At 42.4% G+C, this 20518-nt stretch overlaps 1 pseudogene; it reads right to left on the reverse strand.

The window, feature by feature from the left end:
- Positions 1 to 6423: 6423 nt before the first annotated feature.
- LOC132531868 (uncharacterized) lies at positions 6424 to 7513 on the reverse strand (annotated as a pseudogene).
- Positions 7514 to 20518: the final 13005 nt, after the last annotated feature.

Genomic DNA, 20518 nt, shown 5'->3' on the forward strand with positions numbered 1-20518 from the left:
TTGGTAGTGTATATATGTCCATGTCACTCTCTCTCACTTTGTCCCAGCTTACCCTTCCCCCTCCCCGTGTCCTCAAGTCCCTTCTCTAGTAGGTCTGTGTCTTTATTCCCATCCTGCCTCTAGGTTCTTCATGACCTTTTTTTTTTTTTTTAGATTCCATATATATGTGTTAGCATACGGTATTTGTTTTTCTCTTTCTGACTTACTTCACTCTGTATGACAGTCTTTAGGTCCATGCACCTCACTACAAATAACTTAGTTTCGTTTCTTTTTATGGGTGAGTAATATTCCATTGTATATATGTGCCACATCTTCTTTATCCATTCATCTGTCGTTGGACACTTAAGTTGCTTCCATGTCCTGGCTATTGTAAATAGAGCTGCAGTGAACATTGTGGTACATGACTCTTTTTGAATTATGGTTTTCTTAGGGCCCCCAGTCTAATCTTAACAGTGACCAGTATAATCTTGTTACGTGTATATCACATCATACCACTCTGCTGAAAACTATCCACAGGGTCCCAACCAGATTAAAAACTAAAGTCCTTCAAGTGATCTACAAGGCTGCATGGGATCTTCAACATCACCCTCTCCCAACTGCTCTGACCTCATCATCTATCACTTTCCCTTTGTGCTCTGGCCACACTGGTCTCCTTGCAATTGCTCCAACATGCCAAGCCTTGGGACCTTTGTAGTTGTTTTTTTTGGAACACTTATTCCAGATGTCAATGTGGCCTCCTCTGTTACCTCCTTCAGGTTTCTGCCCAACTGTCACCTAATCTAAGCATTCCTTAGCCATACTATTTAAAGTAAAAGCCATCTCCTGCTCTCTGCCTTCCTTGTTTCCCTTCCCTGCTTTATTTTTCTCCACAGAACTTATTACTATTTGACATACTATTGATTCGTTCATTCATTCATTCATTATTTAGATATTTTGAGTGCTGCCTACTGTGTGCCAGGCACTGTTCTAGGAACTCTCTACTATAGTTTATTATTTGTCACCCATGACTAGAATGTAAATTTCATCCACTTTGTTTTGCTCATTGCTATATCCCCACCTCCTAGAACAATACCTAGCACGTAGGAGTTGAATGAATAAATTTATCCTTTTTTTTTAATTTATTTATTTTTTGGCTGTGTTGGGTCTTAGTGGCAGCATGTGGGATCTTTCTTTGTGGCGAGTGGACTCTTCATTGTGGCGCACAGGCTTTTCCCTAGTTGTGGCACATGGGCTCCAGAGCGCGTGGGCTCAGTAGTTACAGCATGCGGGCTTAGTTGCCCTGTGGCATGTGGGATCTTAGTTCCCCTACCAGAGATTGAACCCACATCCCCTGCATTGGAAGGCGGATTCTTAACCAGTGGACCACCAGGGAAGTCCCAAATTTATTCATTTTTACACAAAAATGTATTGAATAAATAGAAGGTTGTGTACCAGTTAATGAGGGAAAGATCTGTATGAACAAGACATTGTTCCTGCCCTCAAGTTGCTCACTCTAAAAAACACTTACTTTGAACTGTGCTCTCTAGCAGGATAAAGTGATACATCATTTTGGAATTGGGGAGGTAAGAACTGGTGTGCAGGGGTATGGTATGGATATCTTCAGAGATGAAGTCCTGCTTTGTTAGGCTTATCAATAATTTGCACTGTTTCTGGGAGGGCAGGATTGATGATAGCTCACTGCATTACTGGCTTTTTGGGTTACAACATCTCTTCTTACCTTGTTAGAGCAAGAGTTTCTTAAAAATCCCATTATCAGTCTTGGTTCTTTTTAACCTTCAAGGAACCATCTGTCATAACCACTTCCTCTCAGGCTTAGAGAAGGAGTTTACTATCTTTACCTTCCTCCATATCTGAAAGTTCTTTTCCAGAGACCCTGGACATCCACTTACCAGCTGTACGGTCGTGAACCTCTCTGAACCTCAGTTTCTGTGCTTGTCAAATGGAGATAATGATGAATGATACCAATCTTACTTCTTGTGAGGATTAAGTGACTAAATAATCTACTGGTTTTGAGAACAGCAGAGTGGAAAGGGGAAGGAGGTAGAGAACAATTTTTTAAAAATAGTATATATCTGTGCTTTATTTATTTTTAAAAATATTTATTTTTCTTTTTGGCTACGTCAGGTCTTAGTTGCAGCATGCGGGATCTTTGTTGCAGCGTGTGAGCTCTTTAGCTGTGGCGTGTGGGCTCTGTAGTTGTGGCACGTGGGTTCCAGAGCATGTGGGCTCTGTAGTTGGGGCACGTGGGCTCTCTAGTTGTGGCGCGTGGGCTTAGTTGCCCTGCGCCATGTGGGATCTTAGTTCCCCAACCAGGGATCTAACCTGTGTCTCCTGCATTGGAAGGCGGATTCTTTTTTTTTTTTTTTTGGAAGGCAGGACCACCAGGGAAGTCCGATCTGTGCTTTATTTTGAAAAATACAATAAGCGTGTGTTTCTTTTCTAATGAGAGTAGTGAAGATTCTATTTTTTAAAAACAGACTTTAATATATATTTTTTTATAGAGTAGCAGGTTTATAGAAAATATTTCCTTGCCTCTCCACCCAGATACTTACTGCTGTATTACATGAGGGAAATGAAATACTAGAACCTCACTGCAGGCTGCCCAGTGAGCTGGTTGGTATCTAGGTAGGAAAGCAACCATTTCCCTTTAGGTGAAATTAGAACTCAGGAGGTAGTAGTATTTGAGAGTCTCAAAGGGATTGATGATGATGATAATGACAACAACAGTAATAATGGTAATGGGGAACCTTGATGAACAAGGCCCTGCGCTAAGCACCGTATATGGATTGGCTTATTTTTAACAACGTAACCATATGAAGCTGGTGCTATGGAGAAGTAGAGCAGCGTGGGAGGAGGGAGCATAGACTCTGAGGTCAGACCTCCTGTATTGACATCTCAGCTTTGCCAGTAACTAGCCATGTGGCCTTGAATAAGAAGACTGTGCCTCATTTTCCTCATCTGTAAAATGGGGGTACTAAGGTACCAGCCTCATAAGGTGTTTGTGATGATTAAGTAATGTAAGCCATGTAAAGTGCTTAATGTTGCGCTTGGCACATAGAAAGTGCTCACCAGATGTCAGCTGTTATCATAATCAAAATACCTGTTATTCTCATTTAACAGATGGAGAAATAAAGGCTTAGAGAGAGGTAAGGTAATTTGCTTAAGTGATACAGCAAATATATGATGGAACAGGAATTTGCATTTCAGGCCGTCAAACTCCAGAGCTCTTGTTCTTAACCTTTACACTATACCACCCGTCATGGGTTAAGAGGAGGAGACTGGACCCACAAGAATTGCATTTTGGGTTTGGACCTCCCTAGCCTTTATTTGTGATCTTAAATATCTTATCACTATAGCATGTACTTGGTTATTCTCTGAGTTGACTCTTTCCTAGATCCAAAGAAATGAGTGAGTGATGGGTTAGTTGTAGTCTTCCCCTGCTAGGGATTGGGTGTTCCTGGCCAGGACAAGGAAATGGAGCTAAACAAATACGCTTGTTCTTCCCAGCGCTCTTTGGACCAGAAGTAGGGGCTTGTCTGGTCTCATTTGTTATTATGATTGTTTCTTCTTAATGCAACTGGTAATGATGAGAAACAGAGGAAGCAGTATACACATCGAGCACTTTCTGTGTGCCATGCATTTTACATGGATTATCTCATCATATCCTTAAAATAACTATAAAGTAGTAACTCTTATCTCTATTTTATAGAAACAGAGAGGTTAGGAAACTTGCTTAAAGTCACGGTAAGTGGTAGAGCTGGGATTTGAATAAGCAGTCTGGCTCCAGAGTCCATGCTCGTAACCTCTGCACTCTACTGCTTCTATTTCTCTTTCACCTGTGTAAAGTACGTAGTGTGGGTCAGTAGCATGGGACTTAGGAGGGCCAGTCCTACTGAAAAATTGGAAAACTTTACTGGGCTAGGAATGAGGAGGCCTGCGATCTTGTCTTGACCCTGCCACCAACTTGCCACATCTAGGACTTCACTTTTCTCAGCCTGTTGTCCTCATTTATTAAACAAAGGGGTCGCTCTACATGGTCTCTGAGATGGTCCTTCTGACTCTGATATTCTGTAATTGATCATATGAAGTGCCGAGGATAATACCTGCTCAGCTCCTTGATCTGGAGCATTGGTATTTGTGAGGTTTTAGGGAGCCTGCTTTGTGCAAAGGAAGATGATAGATTTCAGGGCAGAGAATGAGCTGCCTTCCTGAAGAAGGTAGAACTGGGCTTTTTTTTGAGGCTGGTTGCCAAGGGAACCTAGCCTCTGGCCAGCAGCAGCCAGGAATGCTTTGGTTGAGGGTTGGGAACAGATAACTAAAACAAGCAGCACATTTAGGTTTCACTTTCCACCCCCACTCCCACTCACCACAGCTACCTGCTAGTTGTGTACACTTTCTTTGTTAGGCACTGTTTTAAGTACTTTATAAAGTATCATATTATTTAATTTTCATAGTAATCTTATGAGATGGGTACTATTATTGTTCTAAATTTACAGACAATAAGAGTGAGGCAAATAGAGTTAACTAATTTGTCCACATTTACTTAAGTGGAAAGTGGTATCAAACCCACTAAGTTGTACTGGCTTCTTGGTCGGAGCTTGAAAAAAAATGCAGAGGGAAAACTCTTTAGTTATTTATTAGTGGTTTTTGTTTTGTTTATTTGTTTGCATTTTATTTAATAGAATGACAGACACTTGGAATTGGAAAGGGCCTTTGAGGTAATACAATCAATCTCCTTGTCTCCAGACTTCCGTTCAGTTACAGAATTGCTTTATATAGTCCCCTGACAGATGATCATTTAAATCAGGGGTCCCCAACCCCCAGGCTGCGGACTGGTACCAGTCCTCGACCTGTTAGGAACCGGGCTGCACAGCAGGAGGTGAGCAGCGGGCAAGCAAGCGAGCGAACCTTCATCTGCTGCTCACCATCGCTTGCATTACTGCCTGAACTATCCCTCTGCCACCTTCCTTTCGTGGAAAAATTGTCTTCCATGAAACTGGTCCCTGGTGCCAAAAAGGTTGGGGACAGCTGATTTAAGTTATTTTTGAATACTTCCATTGCTGGGAAGCTCATCATTTCTTGAGGAATCCCATTATAGTTGTTTTTCTTTTTCTTTTCCATTATGGTTTATTACAGGATACTGAGTATAGTTCCGTGTGCTATACAGTAGGACCGTGTTGTTTATCTGTTTGTTTTTTTGTTTTGTTTTGTTTTGTTTTTTGCGGTACGTGGGCCTCTCACTGTTGTGGCCTCTCCCGTTGCGGAGCACAGGCTCCGGACGCGCAGGCTCAGTGGCCATGACTCATGGGCCCAGCCATTCCGTGGCATGTGGGATCTTCCCGGACCGGGGCACGAACTCGTGTCCCCTGCATCGGCAGGCGGACTGTCAACCACTGCGCCACCAGGGAAGCCCTGTTTGTTTGTTTTTAAATTTGGCTGCGTCAAGTTTAAGGTGTGGCACACAGGAGCTTTCGTTGCGGTGAGTGGGCTTTTCATTGTGGCATGCGAGCTTCTCTCTAGTTGTGGCGCGTGGGCTCCAGAGTGCGCGGGCTCAGTAGTTGCACCACACGGCACAGTAGTTTAACCCGCGGCCTCTGGGATATTATTAGTTCCCCAACCAGGGATCGAACCCGTGTCCCCTGCGTTGGAAGGTAGATTCTCAACCACTGGACCACCAGGGAAGTACCCTGTGTATCTGTTTTATATATAGTAGTTTGTATCTGCTAATCCCAAACTCCTTATTTATCCCCCTCCACCACCTTTCCCTTTTGGTAACCATGAATTTGTTTTCTATATCTGTGAGTCTTTTTCTGTTTTGTAAATAAGTTCATTGGTATCATATTTTAGATTCCATGTGTAAGTGATATCATGTGGTATTTGTCTTTCTCTTTTTGACTTCACTTAGTATGATAATCTCTAGGTCCATCCATGTTGCCAAAAATGGCATTATTTCTTTTCTTTTTTTTTACAGCTGAGTAATATTCCATTGTGTGTATATGTACCACATCTTCTTTATCTGTTAATCTGTGGATGGACATTTAGGTTGCTCCCATGTCTTCGCTACTGTAAATAATGCTGCTATGAACTTTGGGGTGCCTGTATTTTTTTTTCATTGTCCAGAAAAATTTAACAGGTTTATATATAATTGTTATAAAATTGAACTGCTGAAACTTGTTTACTGAAACATTTTGACTTGCATTAATGCTTTATGTCCCCGCATTTATATTAAAAATTCACACACAAATGAAAATGGAAAAATTGCCAATACCTGATTTCTGCCCCCTATTTTTCCACTTGCAATCATATACTTAGGTACCTTTTGACCCCATGGGGGGAAAAAATCTAATGTTCAGAACTACCAATAACAGGAAGAAGAGAAATTCTTTTTTTAAAGAAAGAAGTATTTCCCATCAGAGTGAATTCTTAAGGGTGTTTTCCACGTATGCGGCGTGCTAGCTGGATGTCGCTTGGCATAATTGTTACACGTTTGGCATGGATAGCACACAGGTTGGTGTCTTCAAAAAGCCCAGCCAGATAGATCTCACTTTCCTCCTGCAAAGCACCAGTAGCTGCACTCTGGAAGCGCAGATCTGTTTTGAAGTCTTGAGCAATTTTCCGTGCCAGATGCTGGAAGGGAAGTTTGTGAATCAGAAGTTCAGTAGACTTCTGACAACGTCTGATTTCGCCGAGTGCCACGGTACCAGGCCTGTAACGCTGAGGTTTCTTCAGCCTTCCAGTAGAGGGCACACTCTTGCAAGCGGCTTTTGTAGCCAGTTTCTTTCTTCCTTGGTGCTTTACCACGGGTCGATTTGTAGGCAGCCCGCTTTGTACAGACCTCCTTACTTACCCCACTTCTCCTTCAGCTGGAGCTTGGCTGCCTGTATCTTTTCAAATTAGAGTTTTCTCCGGATATATACCCAGGAGTGAGATTGCTGAATCATACGGCAACTCTATTTTTAGTTTTTTAAGGAACCTCCATACTGACTTCCATAGTGGCTGCACCAATTTACATTCCCACCAACAATGTAGGAGGGTTCCCATTTCTTCATACGCTCTCCAGCATTTGTTATTTGTAGACCTTATTAGTGATGGCCATTCTGGCTGGTGTGAGGTGATACTTCATCGCAGCTTTGATTTGCGTTTCTCTAAATAATTAGCGACGTTGAGCATCTTTTCATGTGCCTGTTGGCCATCTGTATGTCATCTTTGGAGAAATGTATGTTTAGGTCTTCTGCCCATTTTTTGATTGGGTTGTTTGTTTTTCTGTTATCGAATTGTATGAGCTGTTTGTGTATTTTGGCAATTAAGCCCTTGTTGATTGTATTGTTTGCAAATATTTTCTCCCATTCTGTAGATTGTCTTTTCATTTTGTTTATGGTTTCTCCCATTATACTGTTGAGTAGCTCTCACTAATAGAAAATTATTTCTTGTTTTGAATTGAAATCTAATTGAGGTATCTTCTCATCAGTTATAGGCCTGTCTCCTGGAACCATACAGGGTAAATGTAATCCATCTTCCACATCCAATCTTGTGAATGTTTGGAGATGTTCTTCCTGTTTATAAGGAGTATTTGCGGTTTTCTCATAGCATCTAAACTTGGCTTTCAGTTCAGATTGGTCTGCACAAAAGCATTCTCTGTCTCTCACTATTTGTAAGTGCAGCCTTGCAACAAATTATGCTTCACTTCTTGTGATTAGTTAGCACAAAGTGTGGACCCTTCCCACATCCTTGGAGAATGGATGGTTAGTGAGCTGAATCTATACAGTTCTATATGAGCCTGGTGGGTTTGCAGTTCCCTACTCAGAATCTCTAAGACATCAGGCTGCTGCCCCGTACACACTGTCAGAGATCACAAAATGGCTGGAAGTTTATCCGGGCACTTGATGAAACTGCATTTACTTCATCAGGCCACTAGGTGATGTACAACTCGCAAACCCAGACTGCCAGGGACGGTTGTGTATAGGACAGTTTCTGTTTGTACGTGGAACTGCCATCAGAAGTCACTTGGTACAATTTCACGAAAAGGTTTTCTTAGGGGGAGGGGAAACATGTCTTGCGTATACTCTGTCTTTCTCAGCTTTGTTCCAGTTTTAAATATTAATTTGACTAGGATACTTTGAGTGATTTTCTTAGACAAAGGGACATGGATGGTCCATTTATTTATTTACTTATTTATTTGTGTGTGTGTGTGTGTGTGTGTGTGTATATATATCTTCATGTATGAATGATATCTTGGCTGGGTTTAGGATTTTTTCTTTTTTTTCCTTTTTGGCTGTGCCACACGGCTTGTGGGATCTTAGTTCCCCAACCAGGGCTGGAAGCTGGGCCCTCGGCAGTGAAAGCACAGAGTCCTAACCACTGCACCGCCAGGGAATTCCCAAGGATTCTTGAATAGTAGTCCTAGTCTCTACAAAGTATGCAGCCTTGTACTGTCCAGTTTCTAGTAATACAGATGAAAAATCCACTGCCAATAGGTTTCTCTTTCCTCTGTAAGTAATAACCATTTCTCTTTGAAAGTTTGTAAATTTTTTCTTCATGCTTAGTGTTTCATCATGATAGGCTTAGGTTTGATTTAAAAAAAAAACAAAACTCTGCTTGTCACTTGATAAACCTTTTAGACTTAAAAACTTAAGTCTTTTCTCAGTTCAGGGAAGTTTTATTGCTTTCCTTCTGTTTCCAACCTCCTTACTTTATAGATGAGGAAACTGAGCCCAGAAAGATTAAGTGACTTACCTAAGGGTCACTCAGGTAGTTAAAATGAACCTCAAGCAAATAACCTGACTCCTTTAATGAGGTACACTTTCATTGTATTGAATATTGCTCTAGTGAGAGAGCCATTATGAACTAATTAGAAATTTTTTAGTGAGACAGGAATTTTTCCAAGGGGTCATGAAGAAATGAAGAAGGAAGAGGAGATGATAGAATTCGTTAGGATTAAAATATGGCCCATATGAAGGACTGCAAAATTCAGAAGTTCACCCCCACCCCCAGTATCCCAGTTATTGGAGATACCCCAAAGCTCTAAAACTTAATAAAGCCAGGAAGTTGATTGAACATTTGGAGAATTAGATATTTAGTTGTCAGAAGTTGGGTAAGTGTGGTCATGCCCTGTTGTAAATATTGGAAAATATGTGAATGGCATCTGAAGGCTTGGAGACAGATACCATAAACTGTCTTATCAGTGGTCTGGTTTCTGTTCTGAGTTCCAGCTTGGGACCCTTTTCTGCTGGGAACCACCTGTTCCTGGCTCTGTTGATCTTTGGATTTCCCTAGCCCTTCAGTCCCTTTCAGTTTTGAAATGAAACCTACCCCAGAGGGTGAGGTCAGGTACTGAGAGGACTTTGACAGCTCACACCAGATTGTTTTCTTTCCAGAGCCGCCCAGTATGTGACTGTGTGAGGCATGAGGCGCAGCAGGCTGTGATACAGACTGATGGTGAGTCAGCTGTTGGGTAAGACCTCAGCTAGGCAGTGTCATCTCTTTGGGTAACCAGGAAAACATGTAGACCAAATATGTTGTCTTTCAGGCTCAGAAAGTTGAAAGTTAAGAGCACGGTCACCAGAGATCTACCATGATCTCTCTGCCTTTGGTTTACTGAAGAAGGAAAGGCTTTATTTCAGTGTCTTTTCTCCTCTTTTATAGAACCTTCTTTTCAGGAAGAAGCCAGTTTCTAAACTTTTATACTGTGCCTCCTGGAATTGCTGCTTTGATGTGGAGTGATTCCTCTAGATAATCCCTAGACAACCCCCCACCATGCCCCCAACCCCTTCACAGAATGCAGCTTCCCCTCTTCCTTTTGTTGTAAATGTGGTTTCCACCATATTATGGCACTTCACTTGGAATCTTTATAAGTGGAACTGGCTGTTTCTTCAACTTGCCCGTACCACTTCGCCCAGTTTTGCCTGACTGCCCCCCAGCCTTATCCTCCAGCACTGCAGAGCTGCTTCCAGATCTTTAAATACTTTTTCCCCTTTGAGACTGCTGCTGGCCTGTAAGGCCACCTGATCCCTGTCCTTGAAGCTGGCATCTGTACTTATTCTCCCATATTTGTTTAGGACTTTGGTATTTGACCCCCCTTCCTGGGGTTCTGGCCCAGTCTAGGGGATCTGTGGCCAAACTTGGCCTGGGGCCAAGGATTCAGGATGGAGCTTGGAATTAGGGGCTTGGTGTTAACTTCTCAGACATGGGCAGATGGCAAGCCAGAAGATCTAAACATCAAGCCAGTCGGGGATGGAAGGAACAGAGAAAATTTACTATCTGAAGTAAAGGATGTCCTTTGTAGCCTACCTCTTTTCCCACTTTTCAAAATTGAGTTATTTTTTAGAACAGTTCTAGGTTCACAGCAAAACTGAGTAGAAGGTACAGAAATTCCCATTATTTTTTGAAAAATTCATCTTTAATTTTACAGAGAATATAGTAATCTAAAAAAATCAAAACACTGTAGTTTTTTTTTAAAGTTCTTGAATGTATTTTACTTCAGATTGAAAAATGAACAGCTTCCACACTGTTCGTTGCAAGATACACAGTATCTTCTACAATGCTGGCCATTTGAGGAAAGGTACACACCTCAGTTTCTCCTTCATGCTTCTCTTTTAGAAAGTACTGTTTACCAAAAAGAAACTTCAGCAGTACAGGAAAAACTATTTTCCCAATGTATGAGAAAACCTAAGATTCCCAATGGAATCAAGATTATCTTCCTGCTACCACTACCTTAATATAATCATATGTTTTTTGGAACACTAATATCTGCACCCTAAGAGTCCATTTACTTTCAGCAGTGAGGGTGATTCTTTTTTTTAAAATAAACTTATTTATTTATTTATTTTTGGCTGCATCGGATCTTCGTTGCTGCGTGCGGGCTTTCTCTAGTTGTGGCAAGCGGGGGTTACTCTTCGTTGCGGGTGCGGGCTTCCCATTGCGATGGCTTCTTTTGTTGTGCAGCACAGGCTCTAGGCACGCGGGCTTCAGTAATTGTGGTGCAGGGGCTCAGTAGTTGTGGCTCATAGGCTCTAGAGTCAGTAGCTGTGGCTCACGGGCTTAGTTGCTCCACGGCATGTGGGATCTTCCCGGACCAGGGCTCGACCCGTGTCCCCTGCATTGGCAGGTGGAGCCTTTTTTTTTTTTTTTTTTTTTTGCAGTACGCGGGCCTCTCACTGTTGTGGCCTCTCCCGTTGCGGAGCACAGGCTCTGGACGCGCAGGCTCAGCGGCCATGGCTCACGGGCCCAGCCGCTCTGCGGCATGTGGGATCTTCCCGGACCGGGGCACGAACCCATGTCCCCTGCATCTGCAGGCAGACTCTCAACCACTGCGCCACCAGGGAAGCCCAGCAGGTGGAGTCTTAACCACTGCGCCACCAGGGAAGTCCTGAAGTTTTTTTTTTTTAAAAGACTCACCCTTGGGACTTCCCTGGTGGTACAGTGGTTAAGAATCCACCTGCCAATACAGGGGACACAGGTTTGATCCCTGGTCCGGGAAGATCCCACAGGCCGTGGAGTAACTAAGCCCGTGTGCCACAGCTACGGAACTTTTGCTCTAGAGCCCGCGAGTCACAACTACTGAGCCCGTGTGCCACAACTACTGAAGCCTGTGCACCTAGAGCCCGTGCTCCGCAGCAAGAGAAGCCACCGCAATGAGAAGCCCACGCACCACAACGAAGAGTAGCCCCCACTTGCCACAACTAGAGAAAGCCTGTGCGCAGCAACCAAGACCCAACACAGCCAAATAAATTTTAAAAAAAAGCAAACAACCAAAAACTTCAGTGTAGTAAGTGTAACATGGGTCTCTGCAAGTATTAAGTGTCTGAAATAGGCAGCTAATACTGGATTTAATATTATTTTATAAATAATTGTTCCCATAGCAATAAACATAAGTCTACACATTCACAATAGTCCCAGAAAATAAATACTATGATTATGCACAGTATGTATGACAAACTAGTTTCAAACAAACCAGTTTTAGCATCTTGATAAAAATTCAGATCAGAATAAAATGTGACTCTAAAATTTAAAACATTGTCAAAATAACATCACATTTAATCTTCCACGGTTTACACAAGTATTATGAATTTTCAGTTTTGGAACATATTTTTCTGTTGTGAATTAAAATACGAACATACTGACAACTGTAAATTTCAGAACATTGTAGATACTTTGAATACTCCTGCTCCCCGCTCCCCTGTTTCAATTATTTCTGTATTTCCAGAGGCAACCTGTTAGTGGTTTAAAGTGTACCTCCCACACTCTGTGTGTGTTTGCATACATACGTATGAACCCAGAAATTTTTTTTTTTTTTATTTTGGCCACACCATACGGCATGTGGAACTTCCCCGACCAGGGGTTGAACCTGTGTCCCCTGCAGTGAAAGCGTGGAGTCTTACCACTGGACCACCAGGGAAGTCCCAGAAAATATTTAAAATGCTATTGCCGTGTTTTATTTATTTACACAAATGGGGTCACATTTTATGTATCATTTTTATATTTCTTTCTTTGATTCAGTAATGTGCCTTGACAGTATTCCATGTTGGTACATAAAGATACTTCTCATTCTTTTTGGCTACTGTATAATATTTCATAGACTAGATATACTGTATTTTATTTATCTGTTTTCCTATTGAGGGACATTAAGGTATTTCCAGTTTTTTGTTGTTGTTAATGATTCTTTTTGTGTTAAAAAAATTTTTTAAATTTTCCTTATGTATTTAAAAAATTTATTTGTTTATTCAACTTCTTGTGTTTTAAATATCAGCAGTCTGTTCCTAGGCTTTTTTTTCTTTCTTTTCTTCCTGCTCCCCGTAGGTGATCTCAACTTCTGTGACAGCTTCAGTTACCATCTATACGTGGATGATGACCAAATCTCTCTCCAGACCAGAATATCCAACTGTTCACATGGACAGCTCCACTGGGATGTTTTGAAGACTCAGCAAAATGCAGCCTTCTGCTCTTCCCCTCTTGCTCTTCCTCCAGTGTCCTGTCACGTGGTAAATAGCACCACAACCCATGCAGTTGCTGGGCCCAAGGCCTAGTAGTCATTCTAAGTCCTACCCCTTCCCTTCCCACAGCCGACAACCAGCCTATCATAGGATTTGTCCTCCCCAATATTTCTTGGATCCAGTTGCTTTTTTCTTCTTCTTCTTTTTATTAATTTATTAATTTATTTTTGGCTGTGTTGAGTCTTCCTCTAGTTGTGGCAACTGGGGGCTACTCTTTCTTGCAGTGTGCGGGCTTCTCTTGTTGCGGAGCGCAGGCTTCAGTAGTTGTGGCACGTGGGCTCAGTAGTTATGGCTCTCGGGTTCTAGAGCACAGGCTCAGTAGTTGTGGTGCATGGGCTTAGTTGCCCCGCAGCATGTGGGATCTTCCCGGACTAGGGCTCGAACCATGTCCCCTGCATTGGCAGGTGGATTCCGTGCCACCAGGGAAGTCCCCAGTTGCTTTCTTCTTCATTGCCACTATCCTCTACCTTAGTTTCCTAATTTATAAGATACAGTATTTGTGAGGTTTAAATGAATTAATATATAAAAAATGCTTAGAACAATGGCTCGGCAGCTAGTATGTGCTATGTGAGTATTAGCTATTATCATCATCCTTGTTACTGTCCCCTTCTTCCTCTTCTTCACGTTAGTCTACATAATCCACTCTCATCTCTGTCTCCAGTCTTAATCTTATTCTCCCCTACCTCCATTCTGTTCTCTACATTGTAGCCAGAGTGATCTTTATAAAATGCAAGAACGATCATGATCTAACTCCTCTGCTTAAAAAAGCTTCAGTGATCTTACCATTGGGCTTTTGTATTTGTGTATTGTTAACCCTGCTTAGAATGCTTTTTCCCTTGGTCTTTGAATGGCTGGTTCCTTTTTATTTAGATACCTACTTTTAAATGTCATCTCCTCAAAGAGGCTTTCCCCTGACCACCTAATGATTATAAAGTAACCACCCATATACATACTTTCTAGCATATCACCTATTTTAGTTCTTTGCATAGCACTTATCAATAAGTGATATTTTTCTAGTTTAGTCACATACTTGTTTATAGTCTCCTCCAATTAGAACGGGAATTCTCTGAGAACAGGGATATTGTCTATTTCATTTACTGTTATAAAAACATAGGACAATGCCTGGCATATTGTAAGCACTCAGTGAATACTTGTTAAGTGAATGATAAAACAGCTTCATATCTTATGAGACCCTTCTTGGTCTCTCCAGCATCATCTGTGCTGGTATTCTCTCTACCTTGACCTCCCCAGCTCATCTCATCTCTTCAGATATGCTTTCTTGCTGCAGGGCCTTTACATACGCTGTTTCTTCTGCCTAGAACATGCTTCCTTAAATGCTCTGCCACTGCTTGGGTATCTCCTGTTGATCGTTCAAGTTTCATCTTAGGTGTAACTTCACCTGACTGGCCTTCTTAATCTTACAGCTCCGCATGCATTGCCTTTAACTATCATACATGTTGGGATTATTTAATTGTCTTTCTCCTTCATTAAACTGTAAGTTCTATCAGACAAAGGCCTATGTGTTGCTCACCGTGTATTCTTAGTCCTAGCTGCTGTGGGATAGAAGGATCCCTTGAGGTGGAGGTGGTGGGCAGGAGGGATGGAATACTAGGGATATCACTTGAGGGCTAAGAAGGTGTGCCTTAGAATGTCAGGGGGAGGTCTAGACATTTGACCTGGCTCATTGTCATTCTCCTTATTCCACCTTTGGTGATTCCAGTGTTTGCCTGGATGAACCAACTAACATACTTGGGATGAACCATCTAACATGGCTTGTCTCTCTCTGGGACATCTTCATAAAGTAAGGGTAAGCCTGGCAAGGGACTTGGCTATGAAGGGGGCATGAGTGCCTAGGATCACGGTTGAGGATCTGGATAGGCAGATTATTTGTTCCGAGTGGCTGATGGCAGAATAACTGAGTGGAGTGCAGTCCTAAGCAAGGAAGGAAGCAAAAGACCTTAGGGATAAGGTGAGGGAAAGATGAAACAGGAAGCTAAATCATTAGGTCAAAAACCTAGAGAACCAGGATAGTGGGTGGAGTATAAGAAGGGACAGACAAGCAGTTCAGGATTTTAAGGCCATAAATAATCTTTGGGATTACTAAAATCATCTGCCAGCAGTCTTATTTCTTTAGTGTGGAACCAGCTTTTGGATTATAGGAACAATCAGGTAGTTGACATGTAAGGGTTTGAGCTAAATTTTGTATTGCTTTGTATTTTATGTGCTATTTAAAGTCAAATCCCCAGAAATCCTACCTTACCTCCCCCAATAACCCAATTTAATTTCTGCTCTGAAGAGCCTCCCTTCCCTCCTTTTAAATATACTGGGTTCAACTTGCTCATATTTTTAAAAAGTCTCCCGTACAGAGGCCTGTAGCAGTCTTGGTGCTCCCTTCGGGTAGGCGGAGGATATTCCCTTCAGGTAGGGTAGGCACTCCTTCAGGTTACCTCCTCCCACCAAACTAGGCATGGGAGCTAGCCTCAGAAGTCCAGGACTCCCTGCCTAACCTGAACTTGTGGAATTTCTCTCTGAATTTTGGGGAGGGACATGAGAGTGTAGAATATAGGTCGGGACTCTCTTGGTGAGGCATCGTAAGGAGTAGTAGAAGACTGGCTGGGTATGCATGATGGTAGGATCTGAAGTTTCTGACCTGGAATTGTCCTAGAGTTTATGGCAGCATTAGGGGTCTCTGATGTGCCAAGCAGAGAATCTTGGTGAGTAGGGCCGGTCATTACCCCTTAGAGGTGTTCTGTATGTTTTTCTACTTAGCCTGGCGCTCTTCTACAGACTGACCAGTAGCTGGCATCATGGTGGATGCTGAAGGGGAATCATTGGGATAGAAACAGTACTCACTGAGGAGGAGTGTCATTCTCTTTTTGATGGTTGGATGGAGTGATTGTGTGCACATACTGGGCAGTCAAAGGCCCGGTAACCTGGCCTGTGTGAGGTGAAGCATCTGCACTCCCTTCCTAGTGCTCCACTGGGGAAACCAACCTAAGGCAGCCGGAGATCATGGCCATTGTTAGTGATTTCCCCAGGAGTGCTCCCTGTCTTTGATTCCTCTGCTCTCTAATCCCCATGCTCTGATGTCCTGCCTTCTATTTTCTGCTTTGGAGGCCTTCAAATTTCATAATCCCTTCGGACTCCTTTTTCTAGTTTATTTCATGCCCAGCTTGACTCTTGGTTCTATGTAGTCCCCTAATTTCGACGTTGCCATTCACCCTTAAGTGAGGGCCTTCCTCTATTAGCCCTATTCCTGGAGCTATGGTTTTGAAGCTTTAATACATCAGAATTACCCATGGGGGCAAGTATTGAGGGGCTCGCTACTTATTTAAAATTCAGATTCCTGGTCTTTAGTCCTGCTCTCCTGACTGAGTAGGTATGGGTGGTAACCAGGAATCTGCATTTTGATTGGCCTCCAGGTGACTCTCACACCAGTCATCATCTGCAGACCATATTTGAAGAAACTCTGACTTAGAGGACTGTGTTGACCCCCTGCTCCCCTAGAGGGAAGGAAAGGGTTTTTTTTTTAAAAAAATTATTTATTTATTTTTGGCTGCGTTGGGTCTTTGTTGATGTGCACGGCCTTTCTCTAGTTGTGGTGAGTGGGGGCTACTCTTCATTGCAGCGTGCATGCTTATTGTGGTGGCTTCTCTTGTTGCGGAGCACGGGCTCTAGGCTCACAGGCTTCAGTAGTTGTGGCACGCGGGCTCAGTGGTCGTGGCACAGGGGCTTAGTTGCTCCGCGGCATGTGGGATCTTCCTGGACCAGGGCTCGAACCCGTGTCTCCTGCATTGGCAGGTAGATTCATTTTTTTTTTTTTTTTTTTTTTTGCGGTACACGGGCCTGTCACTGTTGTGGCCTCTCCCGTTGCAGAGCACAGGCTCTGGACGCGCAGGCTCAGCGGCTATGGCTCATGGGCCCAGCCGCTCCGTGGCATGTAGGATCTTCCCGGACCGGGGCACGAACCCATGTCCCCTGCATCGGCAGGTGGACTTTCAACCACTGCGCCACCAGGGAAGCCCAGGAGGCAGATTCTTAACCACTGCACCACCAGGGAAGCCCCAAGGAAAGGGTTTTGAACCCTTTACTTGGATCCTAAGGTCACAGGAACCTTAATCTGTCACCTGTCTTCCATTGAGGACAGTGGATAACTGTCCCTATGTACTGACACCTCATCTTCTCATTGCCATAGAAGGCAAAGATCCCAGATGAGGTAGAGGGCCTTAATGATTCCCCCTGGCAGGTCAGTACTTCTGGAGTATACTGCGGACTTTGACTTTGGACTCAGAAAGCAGGCTAGAACACAGTCTTTGAAGGCTGCCAATTGCACTTCAGATTTGCCTCTGGGATGCCTCTTTTTCTGTACACAGTGACCCTGCCCTAAAGTAGGCTGTTTTTTGGTCTCCAAGCTGTCGTCACTCCCTATTGCAGCTGTCCTCTAAACAACTTCCACTATCCTTCTATAAAACAACCCAGCCTTGTCTCTCTCCTTTTCACATCCTCTCTTGTATTCCTGTTACCTGTACAATCAAGTCCAAATGTCTCAGGTTGGAATAAACAGTCTTGCACAATTTGACCCAAATTGTGGCCTACAAGGCCTAGCAAGATCTGGCCCCTGCCTGTATTTTAAGTCTCATTTCAAGCCCCTTTCCTCCTTATCTCCTGCATGCACCCTCACCTGCTTGCAGTTCTTTCAGTTCTCTGGCTTCATGGACTTGGCCTAGAATACTCTCTACCCTGCTCTTCACTTCATTAATTATCACTTGCCTTTAAGTTTCAGTTGAGCATTATCTTGTTTTGGAGGTATTTTCTGGCCTCTCCATACAAAGCAACACCATGTTATTATCTTAGCATCTGTTTGTTTCCGTTAGACCACTTAATGCTTTTTACTGGTTTATCTTTCCCTCTTACTGGATTATAAGCTCCATGAGGGCAAGGACCTTCTTGCTCATAGTTTTGTCTTCAGTGCCTAGTGAGTACATAGAGGTACTCGATAAGGATTTGTTGACTAAATTGCCTTTCACCTTCTTGTCAGTAAGTGTGTTGGTGCTTTGTGGCTCTGCAGAACTCTCACCCTCTGTGCATGTGTTACCTCTGCCAGAGCACCCTTTCTCTCATTGACTGGTCCGATTCCTTCTTGTCCTTTACCACTTCTCTAAGCAGTTCTTTGACTTCCCCAGGCAGTGCTAGTTCAATAGAGATAGCACTTTGGTCCTCTTGAATGGACTTTTCACCCTGTGTGGCAATCTTCCCTATGCAAGAGATAGATGGTATTGCCCTTGGTTTACAGATGACAAGACACAGGCTCTGGGAGATGGACTAACTTGGAAATGGCAGAAACGGGATTCAAACCCTGATTCAGGTGGTCTGTACAGCCCTCACTCATTCTATTTCACTGTGCTTTCTCTAAAAGAAACCAAATAGCAGACCCAGACACATTGGGTGAAAGAGGTGTTTTTTATTTTTTTATTATTATTTTTTTGCGGTACGTGGGCCTCTCACTGCTGTGGCCTCTCCCGTTGCGGAGCACAGGCTCCGGACGCACAGGCTCAGCGGCCATGGCTCACGGGCCCAGCCGCTCCGCGGTCTTCCCGGACCGGGGCACGAACCCGTGTCCCTTGCATCGGCAGGCGGGCTCTCAACCACTGCACCACCAGGGAAGCCCGAAAGAGGTGTTTTTTTAAAAAAATTTCTTAAATAATGAAAGTATGTGTGTGTGTGTATATATTTTTAATTTTCTCAGAGTTAAACACAGTAAAGGGTAGACAGTAGTTCCTCCTTATCTGAGGTTTTGCTTTCCACAGTTTCAATACTTGAGGTCTGAAAATATTAAATGGAAAATTCCAGGAATAAACAATTCATAAGTTTTAAATTGCACACTGTTCTGAGCAGCGTGATGAAATCTTGTGCCATCCTGCTCCTTCCCATCCAGGACGTGAATCAGCCTTTGTTCAGCATACCCATGCTGTGTATGCTATAGGAAAAAACAGTATATATAGGTTTCAGTACTATCCATGGTTCCAGGATTTGGAACGTATCCCACCTGGATAAAGGAGGACGGCTGTACTATTGACAAACCATTTATAAGGATGATGGAGTAAAGGGTGACCATAATATTCAGAGGATGGTGTGTATTTCATGTGCTCCCTTGATCATACTGTTGGTGACTCCTTGTGACAATGACAAATCAACATACAACCTAGTAGAAATGAGCCAAGGCGAAACACTATTAAATTCAAACTAAAGCAAATGTCAGTCATCATTTATAGTTGCTTGGAGGTATTATGAAGAGTGAAATCTAAACATTTTTGTTGAGGGGGAAAAATGTGCAAAATCAGTGTGCAAAGCCTTTAACACATTTTGCTTAAAAAATACATCTTACTATATTGATAAGGGACTAGTTGAGTAAATTATGGTGGATAGCACCATATTAATTCAGCAGTTAAAAAGAATGAGACAGGTACACCCACCCTCACACACACACACTCACACAGTGATATGGAACAATATCTAAGATCTATTGTTAAGAGAAAACTAAAGCAAGCAAAATAGAGTTTGTGGCATGCTAGTATTAGTATTTGATTGAAAAAAGGGGAGGACTCTATATACTTGTTATACCCAGACTACCCCTGGAGGTTTTTTTTTTTTTTTTTTTTGATATCTTTTTGTGTTGCTGAAATTTTTTTTAACCCATGTGTGCATTGCCTTTTTAAAAAATTGTGATTAAAAAACACATAAAATTTACTGTCTTAACCATTTTTAAGTTCACAGTCCAGTAGTGTTAAGTATATTCATATTGTTGTCCAACAGATCACCAGAACTTTTTCATCTTGGACAGCTGAAACTCTTATACTCATTAAACAGCAATTCCTCATTTTTCCTTCCCCTTTGCCCCTGAACCACTCTTCTACTTTCTGTTTCTAGGAATTTGACTGTTTTAGATACCTCATATAAGTAGAATCATATACTATTTGTCTTCTTGTGTCTAGTTTATTTCACTTAGCAGAAAGTCCTTGAGGTTCTTGTATGTTGTACCATGTGATAGGACTTCCTCCTCTTTTAGGCTAAATAATATTTCATTTTTTGTTTGTACCACATTTTGTTTATATCTGTTCATCTGTCAATATATTGCCTTTTATAATCTATTTTAAAAAGTACTTTGCTTTACCCTGTGAACCTGAAAAGTTGAATGTAAACGTTGTGTGTATATGGGGCAACAGGAACATGGGTTGGGGGCAGGTTAAATGGTATCTCCCTAAACTTGACAGCAAAGAGATCGGTTTTTTCTAGTGAATGATTGCCAACTTTATGTATTGAATTTTTGCATTTGAGATTTTTCTTGAAGTGAAACATATTTCTACTAAGAATAGAACAAAAAAAGAGGAGATTGTGTTGAAATTGAAGATACCTATGTGTACCGTGTGTCTAACATCATTTATCCCTCCATTTGTGTTACTAGCACCACTCTTGCACTAGAAATCTTAGAGCCCCTCCACCTTTATTGAAGTATAGTTGATTTACAATAT

Source organism: Lagenorhynchus albirostris, chromosome 13, assembly GCF_949774975.1.
Source record: "Lagenorhynchus albirostris chromosome 13, mLagAlb1.1, whole genome shotgun sequence".
Lineage (NCBI taxonomy): Eukaryota > Metazoa > Chordata > Mammalia > Artiodactyla > Delphinidae > Lagenorhynchus > Lagenorhynchus albirostris.